This window comes from Prionailurus bengalensis, chromosome D2 (genome assembly GCF_016509475.1).
Source record: "Prionailurus bengalensis isolate Pbe53 chromosome D2, Fcat_Pben_1.1_paternal_pri, whole genome shotgun sequence".
Lineage (NCBI taxonomy): Eukaryota > Metazoa > Chordata > Mammalia > Carnivora > Felidae > Prionailurus > Prionailurus bengalensis.
In genome coordinates, this window is record NC_057351.1 from 13,716,114 (window position 1) to 13,730,007 (window position 13,894).

Sequence of the window (13,894 nt, forward strand, 5' to 3'; positions counted from 1 at the left end):
AGAAAGTAAAACAGAGAATTAAGGAAATCTCAATGACCCGAAATTCTGTTTTCCAACAAGGATGATGGTAAGTCAATAATTTGCAGGCTACAGCTAGCTTTTGATTTATGGAGATGGATTATCTCTGTTTTGTGGATTATCCTTGACAAGTGCTTAATCCTGGACTTCCTCCCTTTCTTCATACAGTTGAGCCTTTGGGCTCTCTTTTCTGCCATCAGTCCGCATGCTCAGGGAATGCAAACTAATATTACTATTAGCTAAAGAAAAACATAATTAAGAAGGGCAATGTGTGGTCCCTAAGTTATATCATTTATTCCAAACGAAATGGGAATGATATTTATATTTTGTTTGTAGATATCCACACCACTTCTCTCCCTCTTAAGGATAAACAAAAATCGGCTGTGTGACTGTGTACACATCATATTTATTAAGTTGGCTTGGGAGCCAAGAGTAATACTGGAGAGATCATGGACCACACGACATCTGATTCATTGGACCCATCCATATTTTTATGTGTTTACTCTAACATAAAGTAATAATGAATAGTGCTCTCATCTGCAAAATTAAAAATCCTGGCACATTACCCACAGGTCATGCTTTGGGTTGTCTTTCTACAGCATTGATGGATTTGCATGGATATGGCCCTCTATCTCACTTTGTCCTGCTGGTGACCAGTGGCTCATCTTTGAGGCAGATGGCCAGGGTTAAGGGTAGAAGCTGAGGCCATGAGGCAGGGTGAAATTAACTGCTCCCTTCACATGGGGATTGAACCCCTGACCTTCACCTCATTAGCACAGCACTCCAACACAGCACTTCCCAGCCTCAATTTTATATCACCCCAGGGTGTTTCCATTTATCTCAAGAGGGAGCTGTGGAATTCCCCAAACAAAATTAATTTTAACTCACTTTAATTTAAACATTAAATATGGGCTATGCAGGCAGTGCTTTTCAGGAACGGAGGAGAGTGGCTGATGTTAAAAGATGCAGGGGCGCCTGGGTGGCGCAGTCGGTTAAGCGTCCGACTTCAGCCAGGTCACGATCTCGCAGTCCGTGAGTTCGAGCCCCGCGTCGGGCTCTGGGCTGATGGCTCGGAGCCTGGAGCCTGTTTCCGATTCTGTGTCTCCCTCTCTCTCTGCCCCTCCCCCGTTCATGCTCTGTCTCTCTCTGTCCCAAAAATAAAAATAAACGCTGAAAAAAAAATTAAAAAAAAAGATGCAGCCACCATGATGCACGCACTGTTCCCCAAGCACCCTGAAACAGCCTCTCTAACCCACTGAGCCAGTCTGGTGAGGAAGGAGTCTGCATGTAAGTGGCAGGCATGGAAGGCTTTTCGTTATGGGGGACAACAAGTTCAGTCCTACCAAACACCTGCATTTCACAGGACCGTTTCATGTAGTCTGCTGGGCGCACGCTTAAGTGTGTCTGGGCCTGATGGGCACAGTTCCGCTTTGGTCCAGCGAGGCCCTCCCTTCTTCGTTCTAGGGACGATGATGCTTTGCACGGTCTTAGGAGTTTGCTGCAGGAACCATGTGTGATTTATTAAGATAATAAATTGGGCTCTGTTGTCGGGCTTTTTCCTGGGTCAATACGCAAGATTTATCACTACCGTGCTGGCCCGGGAAGTGTGTGGCTCAAAGGTTTCCAGGGCATTCTGGCCCCTGGGTTACTTTGGAGACACGTAGGGTCTCAGCAGGCCTTTGGCAGGGCAGGCCAGCGGCTTAAGCGCAATGTAGTGGAGGGGGCAGGGAAGCAGCTAACGGACGTCTTCAAAACTCTTCATTGTAGTGTACAAATAATAGCCGTACGCATTTATTAAGGGATAATACGTACACTTCCTTCTACTGGCATAATTCGTATAGGACTTTCACAAACATTATCTCATTGGTTCTTCACACACCTGTCAAGAATTACTATCTTCATTTTCTTGATGAGCAAACAGACTCAGAAAAATTAAGTGACTTGCCCAAGGTTGCACAGCCAGTAACTCACGGATGCAATACCAGCTCCAAAGTCTTTTCATTATACTTCTCTTATCTCAGTTTATCATCTTCATCCATTTGCTTTTGGCAGGGAAGGGTCTAGTATCTCCATTTCACAGAAGAACAAATTGACACAAAGATGTAATTAAACTTTTTGGCTCCTGCCTTTTGGAAACGCTCCTCTTTTTGAGGGTATTACGTCCATTCCTTGCTGAAGGGCAAGGCGTTCTTTTGCAGGATAATTTCTGCTCTCCGAGTCCAGAATCTCCACTGTCATTGTCACTGCCACGATGGTGGTTTGGCTCCAACATGCCCTCTGCCTCCGATGGGGGTTCACATCAGCCACTTCTGGGTGGGGAGGGGTTTGCACGTAAATGGTTTCTTCACATCTACTTAAAACTGCTCTGTGAACTCCACGACCTCAAGCGGCTGTTGCCGAAACACTCAGTCCTTCAGGGATAGGCACTTTGTTCTAGATCTTTTTTGCAGTGACGTTCTGTGAAATTCTCCCAATACGGGGAGGTTGGAGTACACTTTCCCATTTGGGCCCTTCAACCCACTCCCTCCCCCCCCCCCCCAAATGACTAAGTCTCCCAAGGCCCATTCTAGATGCATGGCCACAGTGTGCCATCCCACTTGGAGGAGAGCTTGACCTCTTCTGAATGCCTCTATTATTCATTATCGAGACGATTCATGTCTAGACTTGGACTGGAGTTTATGGTATAGTAGAAAACGGTTGTTTTTAGCTGCCCAGGATCTACGCCCTCTTCCTAGGTTGAAGGGATTCACTGTGGAGTACAGAGCAGCCGGGGCAACAGTGTACGACAGACCTTGGCCAAACCTGAGTAAGAGATGATTCTACCAGGATGCAAGCTCCATGTGGGCAGAGTTTTGTCACTTTTGGTTCACGCTTGAATCCCCGGGTCTAGAACACTGCCAGCCTGCTACTAAATTAATTTACTCAGTGAATGCACGGATGATGCAGAGATGATGAGACTAAAATGGATAGTGGCCAGTCATGGGCACGCAACCCAGCCGTCGACGCTGTGTCCGTCGGTGGCATAAGGTTGCTCCTACCTCCTGGCTCCCTTTGCTTACGCTCCGTTTACTAAGCCCGGTGCGGTAGCCTTCCCCAATGATTCCGTCTCTTGCTCAAATTATCAGTTGGTTTCTAAGGCATGCAACTGAGAGGCCTGACTGATGTAAATGGAATAGGGTTGATTAGTCAAGTATGTATGTTTTATCTTCCTCACTTAGACGGTGAGGAAGGCATTCATATCTTGTTGCATTCCTTGTAACACCTGGAATGGTGCTTTGCAAATAATCCGTGCTCAAGGCGTGTTCGCGGATGGTGACGAGGATGATTGGCTTTAAAGGCCAGGCATCTAAGAGGTTGGGTGTTCTGGGGACCATCTTTCCTACGTGTGCCTAGAGGCACACACATTTTCTCATTCGCGAGGCATCACTTGCAAGAGGCCTTTTGGGTAATGCAGTGGGCCCACGGAAACCGGAAGAAATTCAAGGCCATGGGCCAGCTACACCACGGGAGCCCCACACCCAGCCAAACGTCCTCATTGGCAAATCAAACCCGAAAGCTGTCACAAATTCTGCTCCCTGACAGTCCCAATTCAACAATGTACTGAGAGACAAAAAGAGAAACCCAAGTGAAGATCGCCAACGTGTCTTTTTGGGCAACCAGCAGATTGCGCAGAGGGTCAGCACAGACACAGGCAGAGAACATTCTCCTGGCAGGACTCCATCTCTAAATCAGGCACCACTTCAGAGGATCTCAGCCTCATGCCTTATGGAACTTGTTTTTTTTTTTTTTTTTTTTTTTTTACCAACATTTGTTCTTATTGTTCTTTTATTATTCCTAATAAAACTTTCTTAAAGTAGCACCATTCAATCACTCATTCATTCACACACTCATTTATTCAATGAAATCTTTGTTGTCTATGGGCTGAGACCTTTGGCCCCATTTGATGATAAAAAACTCTTGAAACAGGTAACCCATTCCCACTTGCGTATGTTCAAGATGAAGAAACCCAGTGAGGTAAAGCCATCTCCCACAGCTCACTGATATCCAGACTTAGATTAAGACTCCAAATTTTAGGGGCGCCTGGGTGGCACAGTCGGTTAAGTGTCCGACTTCAGCCAGGTCACGATCTCACGGTCCGTGAGTTCGAGCCCCGCGTCGGGCTCTGGGCTGATGGCTCAGAGCCTGGAGCCTGTTTCCGATTCTGTGTCTCCCTCTCTCTTTCTGCCCCTCGCCCGTTCATGCTCTGTCTCTCTCTGTCCCAAAAATAAATAAACGTTGAAAAAAAAATTTTTTTTAAATAAAAAAAAGACTCCGATATTTTAACTCTTAAATCTGAGCAGTCACCCCTGGACTGATGCTTCCTGAGAAATACCGACTAGGAAAAGTGCCCTTACCTGGCATATTGTGATGTGTTAGGGCGAGATTAGTAGCAATCTTTGTAACTCCCAAAATACCATTTCGGGAGTTTAGGATGACTGCAGGATGGCTTTGAGTTACCTCACGGTTTTGCCAACCATCCTAAAACCCTCAACAGAAATCAACTGTAGTTTGGGTCACAATATGTCATTGAGCCGGATTTCCCCGTGGTAGGAGTGTGGGACTGAGGTGGAGGGCACTATCTCAGCATCGTGGGAAAGCAAGTGGGGGCCACAGTTCCGACTTTTGAGGCTCTGGGCCTACAAGGAAGGGAAGAGCTATGTAACTCGGTGGACAGAGCTTGGAAGTACCATTAGGAGAGGTTATTCTGTACAGAAAGAGAGACTTGGTTTAAAGAAGAAGAAGAAGAAGAAGAAGAAGAAGAAAGAAGGAGGAGGAGGAGGAGGAGGAGGAAGGGATCCCAAATGAGAGGAGTTGCCCGAGAACGTTCCTGGCAATTTAAAGGAAACACCAGTTCCTTCTGGAGGGTGATTCTCCTAATTTGAATTAGTATCAGAATCACCTGGAGTTCTTTATAAAACTCTATCTTCCTAGGCACCCCCTTCTTAGAGAATCTATTGGGCGGGTCTGGGTTGAGGCCCAGGAATCTGTATTTACATTGGCCTCCCCCCACCCCCCCACCCCCGCCCCTGCCCCACCCTACGCTGATTTTTATAATGAGGAAACATTATATCAGGAAAAGTGGGCAAGTTCTGGGTTTGAGGATGCTGCCTTTCAGAGTGAAGAAATAGCTTGACAAGCCACGTCCAAGAGAGGGGCTCTGGGTCAAAAAGGCAGGAAGAAAAACAACACGAACTTCAAAAAAAAAAAAAAAAAGCAGCTGTAGCCCGCATTGAATGATTTCCCACGGCTTCCAGAAAACAGCTGAGTCTGCAGACCCCTGTTCACATGCAGGATGAATGGAGTCTGTGTGCTCTTCGAAATGTCATCACGACGCGCACATTATGACCGCGGGGCTCCAGTGAGCCATTCCTTCTGAACTCCCCTGTCACCCAAAGTCCCAGGTGGGTTTTCCTTGGATCATCTCCCTTCTCCCTTCTCGGAGGCTGTTCCTCTGGATCAAATGACCACGTTTCCCTGTCCTGGGGCCTCCTGAAGTCCTGGCACTGTCGCCTGGCCTGCCAGCAGCTTAATTTCCTCTGCCATCCCCATCACACCTCCAAGCAGCTGATCCCACAGTGGGTGTGAGGACCTGAGGTCTGCGAATACTTTGGGGCTGATATCCTAAGAGGCCTCGAAAATCCTGGGTTTGCTGCTGACTGGCGTGCCCGTGCAGGGAGCTGGCTGCTGTTCCAGGCAACCCAGGCCAGAGAATCCCGGAAGCAGACAGTGAAATGGCTGAAATCCTTGAGAGTGATAACAGAGCAGCTACCGTTTATTCAGTCGTGCCTGTGCTGTCCATTTCACACACTGTGTCTTAGAGCAACCTCTTGGGGGTAGTTACTATTACGCTGATTCTACAGATGAGGACGAAACCTCAAGGTAGTTAAGTGAGTCGCCACTGGCACAGTTAGCTAGTAAACAAACTTTTTAACCTTGAAACATAACATGCATAAAGAAACGCGTAGTGTGCTGCTTTGTGGGTGAACACGAGTGTGAACACATCGGCCAAATCAAGAGCTAGACTATTACCAGCGTGAGAGAAATCTCCCCACGTCCTCTCCAATAATCACCTCTTCCCCGCAAGAAGTGTTTTTGTCACCAAAGAGTAGATCGATGGCGAAGTTTATAGAAATGGAATCGTATACTGTGCATTCTTCTTATCCGGCTTTTTCTCCACTCGGTATTATGTCTGTAAAGTGGATCTAATATTGTTACGTGCACAGATAGTTTTCTCATTTTTAATGCTGTAAAAATGTCCATAGTTTGAATTTACCACAATTTATGTATGTATTCAAGGACTGCTGGTCATTTGGGTAGCTTTTCATTTGAGCCTCTTGCAAATAATGCTGCTTGGAACATTCTCGTAAATGTCTTGTGATGTATACACTTCTGTGGGTTATATACTGAGGAAGAGAACGGCTGGATCACAGGGGCGTGCATACTTTGGTGTTAGTAGATACCGTTACGTGGTTTTGCAAAGTGGCTGCACCAGTTCGTACTCCTAACAAATAGTTACAAGGGTCTGGGGAATCCATATCCTCCTCAGCACTTGGTATTGTTGGGCTCTTTTAATTTTTACCACGCTGGTGAATGTATCTTAGTTTGCATTTCCCCGGTGACTAATGAAATTGAACACTTTTTCAAATGTTATTGGTCATTTGGGTATGTATTGGCCTGTTTCGGGTTTTTGCCCATTTTTCACTTGGGTTGTCTGTTTTTCTTGGTGACATATAGGAGTTCTTAACATTTTCTGGGTAGGAATCCTTTGTCATTTACATGGATCACAAATATCTTCTTCTCTGTGGCTTTCCCTTCTCACTCTTAATGATTTCTTTTGATGGAAAAAAGATTCAAATTTTAATGTAGTCCAATTTATCGATGTTTTCTTTTGGGATTCTGCTTTTTCTTCCTGTTATGTGTAATTGACTCTTGTGCACTGACATTTTTTATCCGACGAACTTGTCTGATTCACTTCTTAATTCTGATAGTTTTCTGTAAAATATTTTGTACTTTCTATATATGCAATCATGCTTTCATTCCAATTCTTAACATTTTATTTCTTTTTTTAACTTTATTGCAAAGTCTAGGACCTTAAGTATAACGATAAACAGAAGTAGAGACAGGGAGCATCTTTCGTTCTCAATATTGGGTGGAAAGTATCACTATTTGAACATTAAGTATGATATTTACTGGAGGTATTTTTATAGATATTCCCTCATGTTAAAGTATTTCCCATCTAGTCATAGTTTCCTAAAAGAGTTCTTTTTATTATCACTAGGGGGTTAGTTTTATGAAATTATTTTTCTGAATCCCTTGAGTTGATCAATGATTTTCATCTTTATTCCGCTACTATGGTAAATTACTCTGACTGATTTTGGAACATCGAGTCTTCCAACAAGACCCATTTTGTTTGTTGGATCCAGTATGATAATGCTTGGTTCAGAATTCGACCTCCATGTTTAGGAGAAAGAAATAGCCCATAATTTTCTCTCTCAGTCAGGTTTCGATAATGAGGTAATACAGCTCTCAAAACTGAGTCGACAGGTCACTTATGTTCTATTCTTTGAAATAGTTTGTGTATGATTAGTTACATCTCATCCTTAAGTATTTGGAAGAATTTACTGATGAAGCCATCTGGTTCTGGAGTTTTCCGTGTGGAGAGATCTCTCATTATGGATTTAATTTATTTAATAGAAAAAAGACCATAAATTGGTTCAGAACAGCCTCTTATCTTATTTAATGGCTATAGGGCTATATTGATAAATCTTTTCTTTTTCTTCCTGATATCAATTATTTGTGCCTCACCCTTTTTAAAAGAAATCAGTCTTGTCAGGAGCTTCTCAATTTTATCAGTCTTTTTGAAGAGATAGTTTTTGGCTTTGTTGGTTTTTTTTGTTGTATCACTATTTCCCCCCTTCATTAATTCCTGCTGTTTATTATTTCCTTCCTTGTAGCATCTCAAAGTTTAATTTGCAATTCTTTTACTAAAATCTTAAGATGGAAACTCGGCGCATTGTTTCTTGATCCCTTCTTCTTTACTAATGATGCATTTAAGGCTCTAAATTTCTCTTAAGCGTGCTTTGGCTGCATCCCATATGTTTCGATATGTTTCAGTTTTATTATCTTTCATTAAAATATTTTCTAATTTCCAGTGTGATTTCTACATTGACTCGTGGGTTGTTTAGGAATGTACTGCTTCATTTGACATCACATTAATCCAGTCAAGCCCTGAGCTCTTTAAAAATGATTCAGGATTTCTGCAGCCAGCTCTCTTTCTGGATCACCCCTGCCGGGGGAGTCTCACCTGAAGGCCTGAGGTGTCTAACCTGGCCCTTCCTCCTGAGTTCCCTTTTTGTCACCCAGCCCCATAAGACTCCTGGAAGCTCAAAGGGAATGTTAAGTCATCCTGCTGCTCGGCTCCCGGCTTAACCTTCCTCGTAATTCTTGATCTAGTCCTTCGGATAAAGCATGGCCATTTATAGAGCCTCAGTTGTAAAATGTGCGAAACACAAATTTTCTCATTAATTTCTTAGTAAAATTAATCTTCTTGGGGTCCCTTTCTGATAGTTCTTCACAGGGCCTCTGGGACCCCTGCTGCCTCTTTCCCAAGTTCATCCTTTCCAGGTCTGAAACCAAAAGCAAAGTGTAGGGGATACAGAAGCCAAAGCCGATTGTCCTATAATTCTTTATCTCCCCCGGTAGACGTGGCTGGCGCTTGAAGGGAACCCTCTGCAGGGGTTTACAAGGAGCAATTCCTAAGGCTCTCCCACAGGGGCTTCCTTGCTGTCAGTGTGAATGCCCTGACTGGTCATATCACCCTTTTCCCTTTGGCTGCCGGGAAGCCCAGAGTGTGGAGCTAAATTTACAGGTCACCTCTAGCGACGAGGTCCGCGTATAGAGACTGGATGTGACTTTTCCCCCCTGGCTAGACTTCTTCCGCTTGTTTCTCTTCTCCTTAGCTCAGAATTTTTGTTAATTTCATATATTTTACCAAGTTATATATTTTACCATGAAAGTCTCTGTGACCTTCCGTGAAGCTGGAGTTACTTCAATTTTGTCAATCTGTGTAGCCACTTGGAGTTTATTTATGTAAAAATTTTCAGCTCTGGAGACATTTGAAAGACAGCAGAACGGGCCCCGGAGAAACAAGGATTCCGAGGAGTACTGTAATTTCTAGAATTTATTGTGAAATTAGATTTTTATGACTCTTTGCCATACATATTCTCTTGCTTAAGATTATTCATCATTCTATATTGCTTTGCATGAAAAACACATTTCAAAATCAAAATTACTAAGCCGTGTTCTCCGATTAACCAGGAGCAAAGGTAGGTAGACAAATCTGGCCACGCTGGCCACTGAGCAGGAAAATATGAAGATCAATTTTACAAAGTCACGGACACAGGAAAGAAATTAATTATCAAAATCGGAAACTATAGTATTAGTCATTATTGCTGTACACTAATATATAAGTATCAGTATTTCTCCAAAACATACACTAATGTAAGTAAAATGTAATTAATGTCATTCAAAAGTTGAAATCTATCAAATATGTTATAGTACTGTACTATTTATTGTATTTTTTCTTTTTTCGTTTGACATGCAAAACCATGTACAAAAGGGTTAGAAAAAGAAAAAAATTCACTATCTGCTTTTCTTTTTGACCCATTATTAATATTGCTGCATTTATCATTATGGCTAAAAATAACGTCCTACATGGGGGCGCCTGGATGGCTCAGTCGGTTGAGCGTCAACTTCGGCTCAGGTCATGATCTCGCGGTCCGTGGGTTCGAGCCCCGCGTCGGGCTCTGTGCTGACAGCTTGGAGCCTGGAGCCTGCTTCGGATTCTGGGTCTCCCTCTCTCTCTCTGCCCCTCCCCTGTTCACGCTCTGTCTCTGTCTCTCTGTCTCTCTGTCTCAAAAATAAACAAAAAAAAAATTAAAAAAAAAATAACGTCCTACAGAAGCAGGGGTAGTAAGTCTCCTCCCTGGAGGTCACTCCACGAGGCAGGCTATGGGCACCTGCCAGGTGCTGGAGAAATCTCTGCTAACCCAGACTTCCGGCCGCCTTGATGTTCTCTCCCTGCGTCTTGATGTCCCTCCCATCCTGCATTCCGCTTCCTCAAGGATAAAGGTGTTCTTTGCACACCTTTCCTCAGGCCAAGGCTTTTCAGTTTCCTCTGCACTGGCCTTTGTTACCAAGTCCGGTCTCCTCCCTGGAGAGCAGCTTCCTGTTTGTGCTCTTCCTGCCAAGGAGCTCCATCAGTCAGCTGCCTGGGCCCCCTTCCTGGCCCAGCCCCTTCTTACTGTGTGGTCTTAAAGCAGGTCACTTCACCTCTCCCTATCTTTCTCTGTAAAACCCAGATAATACTACTTCCAGAAGAAAGAAAGGGTTTTCTTTAAGCCCTTTGAGCTTCAGATGGAGGCACCACAGCCCTGCCCGGGGCCCGCGCCGGCCACCATGTGATTAGGTAATGTGAGACGCGGCTCATTATGCTTTGTCTGCAATGAATGCGGCCCGGCCACAAAGCGCTGGAACTTTCGGTTACATTGAAACCCCCGCGGTAAGCGGGGATTGCCTTACACTCCAATAAAGCACACCAGAAAAGAGCAGTCATTTGGACTAACCCGGTCCTCAATGAACACTCGCATTTGATTTCTTCTGCTGAGTAGAAGACAGGTAAGTAAGACACGACCTATTTACAGGTGGAGGGACCTGTATCCCCAGACCAGCATCCCCAGAAGCTTCCTCTGCAAGACACAGAAGACTCCCGGGCAGTCCGGCCTTGCTGGGCAGGGCGGGAGCTATGCCTGTGCAGAGGTGAGGAGAAGTCAATGGCTACCATACATTGACCTCCTACTATGTGCCAAGAATTATGCTAGGTATGTTTTTCCATCCCAAACCCTCAAGATAACTGTATTAAACCCTAGCTACGTTCTGAGAACAAAAGGAAACAAAAACACCCGCTAATCTTTATACATTTTTCACCGTAATGAAAGCCTATCCATTTGGGCCCCGTAGATCTGAGCCCAGAATTTTGGCCTGAGGCCTCCTCCCTGATCCTCAGGCTTTAAGACCACACAGCATGGGTCAGCAAACCACAAAGGGAAGGCTTACTTTTCTCACCCTGACCCAGACCTCTGAAGCCTTCCTGATGACGCCTTGGGCAGGGCTCACTCAGCTTGACAAACTTTGACCCGGAACCCTCTGATCCCATTTTGATGAATGAAGTCAAAACCCCAGTGGGTTCACTCATCTGGCTGCTATAGCACAGCCAGTCAAAGGTTGGTCTTGGCTGCGTTTTCCTGCGAGCTGCTTAGGAACTGGGGGTGTGCTGGGGAGGGGCCGGAAGGGACCCTGGAATCAGGGAAGATACGGGCACGTATCCTTCTGGCTGGGGCTTCTCCGATTAGGCCAAGGATCAGGTGCATGGAAAGAACAGGCTGGGGATGAGATTGGTGAAGAATTTCCCTTGGTGAGAGAGTAGGGAGGGGTCCACAGGACTGGCGGCTTGGATCAGATCCTCCAGTGATGCCTAGAGGCTGGAGCTTCTGGAGGTCCCAGGTAAGGAGACAGCTCTGCTCCCTGGGGAGGAGTCTATTATGTCAATTGCTGGGAAACATGGTTAGTTGAACTGACTCTCTATTGCCCTGGCATGTGGGGGGAGGGGGGGGAGCGGGGGTCCTGTTGTTAGGGAAACCATGGAGAGGAAGGAAACAAAATGCTTTGGATGGGTGCTGCACTCCCCTGGGTCCGCCTGCTGGGTGCTGATTGGACAGCCTGCCCAGAAGAGGTTTCATGTTATGCAGGCAACTGTTGTTGCCCAGAGAGCCCAGGGCTGCCTCGCTCCCTCGGGAGCTGATGTTTCGGGAACCGTGGAAGCAGCTGGTTTATGGAAGCGTCAAACAACGTGAGCTGCGGAATCTGCCAAATCCCAAACAGCTCTTGCCAAGCACCCTTTCTTCTAGATTTCGAACTCATCTGTGTTTCAAAAGCAATTTTGTTTAAATGGCTTATCCCCCTACTCCCAATCTGTGGGAAGCTGCCACGTGCAGGCAGGAAAGGGACTCTCCAGGATCCGTTCGCGACGGCTGCCGTGAGCCAGAACCCGGGGCTGAGGCCGCACGGGAGTCAAGGGCCTGCATTCCTAGGAGGGGGTGGGGGGGGGGCGCCTGCAAGGGAACACAGAGGGCAGGTGTGTGGCTCCTCAGTCCCCTGGCTTAGGTCTCCAGGCGGATAATTTTGCAATTTTCAATTCCTAACCCAGCCAGCATTGTTTGTACTTGGGACAAGTCATTCGAGCGTGGGGACTAGGAACACGTCATGTATTATCTTCACTTCTCTAAGAAAGGTGTGGGGCTTCCCTTGAATGAATGAATGAATGGGCTTATGGTGTCGGCCATTGGCAAATTCTGTAGCTCCCTGCCCACCCAAGGACTTCTCCAAGGAGCCTCTGGGGGCTCCTTACAGGGAACCTGGTCCTGAGGACACACGTACCATGTAGCCCTCCATCACGCCGTCTTGTCCAGACCCTAGGGGTTCTGGGAGAGAGGGGGAAGAGCAACGATGCCTCCAGACATTGGGCAAACCGCTGGCCTAATTCATTCACTATGGCGACTTTTTCATCCGTAGGCCCGGCACTGCTTGTGTAGTTGGGTCTGTGAAGGTTCCCTTTCAAGTAGGACAGCTGCTTGGCGTTCTGGGCTCACCATGTGGAGGGCAGATGTGACATCCTCTCGGAACACACTTGTTGGTGGGCAGCAAAGTCGAAAGGCAAACCCCCACGAAACCTGGCTCACTTCTTTTTCTTTTTGACTTTCCAGATCTCAGTACCCATCTGGATACTTCATTAGGGTCCTAAGACATCTGGGGACCAGCGATGGAAGAAACGTGCTTGTGTCGGGCGCCTATCGCACGCCCGCACTGTGCTGAGCCCTTTCCAGTATGGTATCTCGGATAGTCCCCCACCAAAAAAAAAAGAAAAGAAAAGAAAAGAAAAGAAAACCTGCCAGAGTGGAATTATCATTTCCATTTTATGAGTGAGGAAACAGGCACAGAGAGGCTGAGTGACCTACCCAAGGTCACACAGGTGGGAAATAGCAGTTCCTGAATTTGAACCAAGATGATGACATTGTCAAGGGGCAGTTTGGGAGGTTTTCATTGCGGCCCCAACTCCGGCAGCAATGTCCTTCCTCATGACATCCCCCTCCCCCAAATAAATACACAGTCTGAGTAAGAAGAATATGCAGGGGACACGATGACACTTTCGGGGTTCCCCTGCCTCCTCCCTTTCACGGAGATGGCTGCCCCAAGCCCCTCTGCACAGACACCCTGGAGTCCCCACTAAATCAAGATCCGTCTGACTCTGAAGGACAGGTCCTCCCAATACAACCGGATGTCAGTTCTCTTCGATTCCTACCAAGAAGACCTTTGCTTTCTTAAAACCTTTACGTAGAAGAGCCAGTCAGTCAGTGTAGGATTCCCCTAACGGAGACCCGAACCACAGATTCCAGAATTTCACCAGCCTACCCAAGGTCACCAGCCCATGAAATGCCCCACACTTCTCAGGGAACAGTGATGCATCGCATTCTGGCGGGGAGCACGGGCGTGAAGAAGCACAGCATTAGTGATGTAGATTAGAGTTTCAACTTATGTTGAAGCATCTGCTGGCCAAGGTCCAGTTCATTTTGGGTTCCAGCTAAATTTATTCGGCCTCAGGCGCCTGGGTGGCTCAGTCGGCTGAGCATCTGACTTCAGCTCTGGTCGTGATCTCCACGGTCCGTGGGTTCCAGCCCCGCATCGGGCTCTGTGCTGACAGCTCGGAACATGGAGCCTGCTT

General features: G+C 46.3%; 1 long non-coding RNA gene across 1 annotated transcript; it reads left to right on the forward strand.

Moving 5' to 3' along the window:
* The first annotated feature begins 10,344 nt into the window (after positions 1-10,344).
* On the forward strand, positions 10,345-13,058 carry LOC122492722. The gene is made up of 3 exons (XR_006299749.1): positions 10,345-10,734; positions 11,192-11,339; positions 12,879-13,058. It is a non-coding gene; the product is annotated as an uncharacterized LOC122492722 (long non-coding RNA).
* The last annotated feature ends 836 nt before the right edge of the window (positions 13,059-13,894 follow it).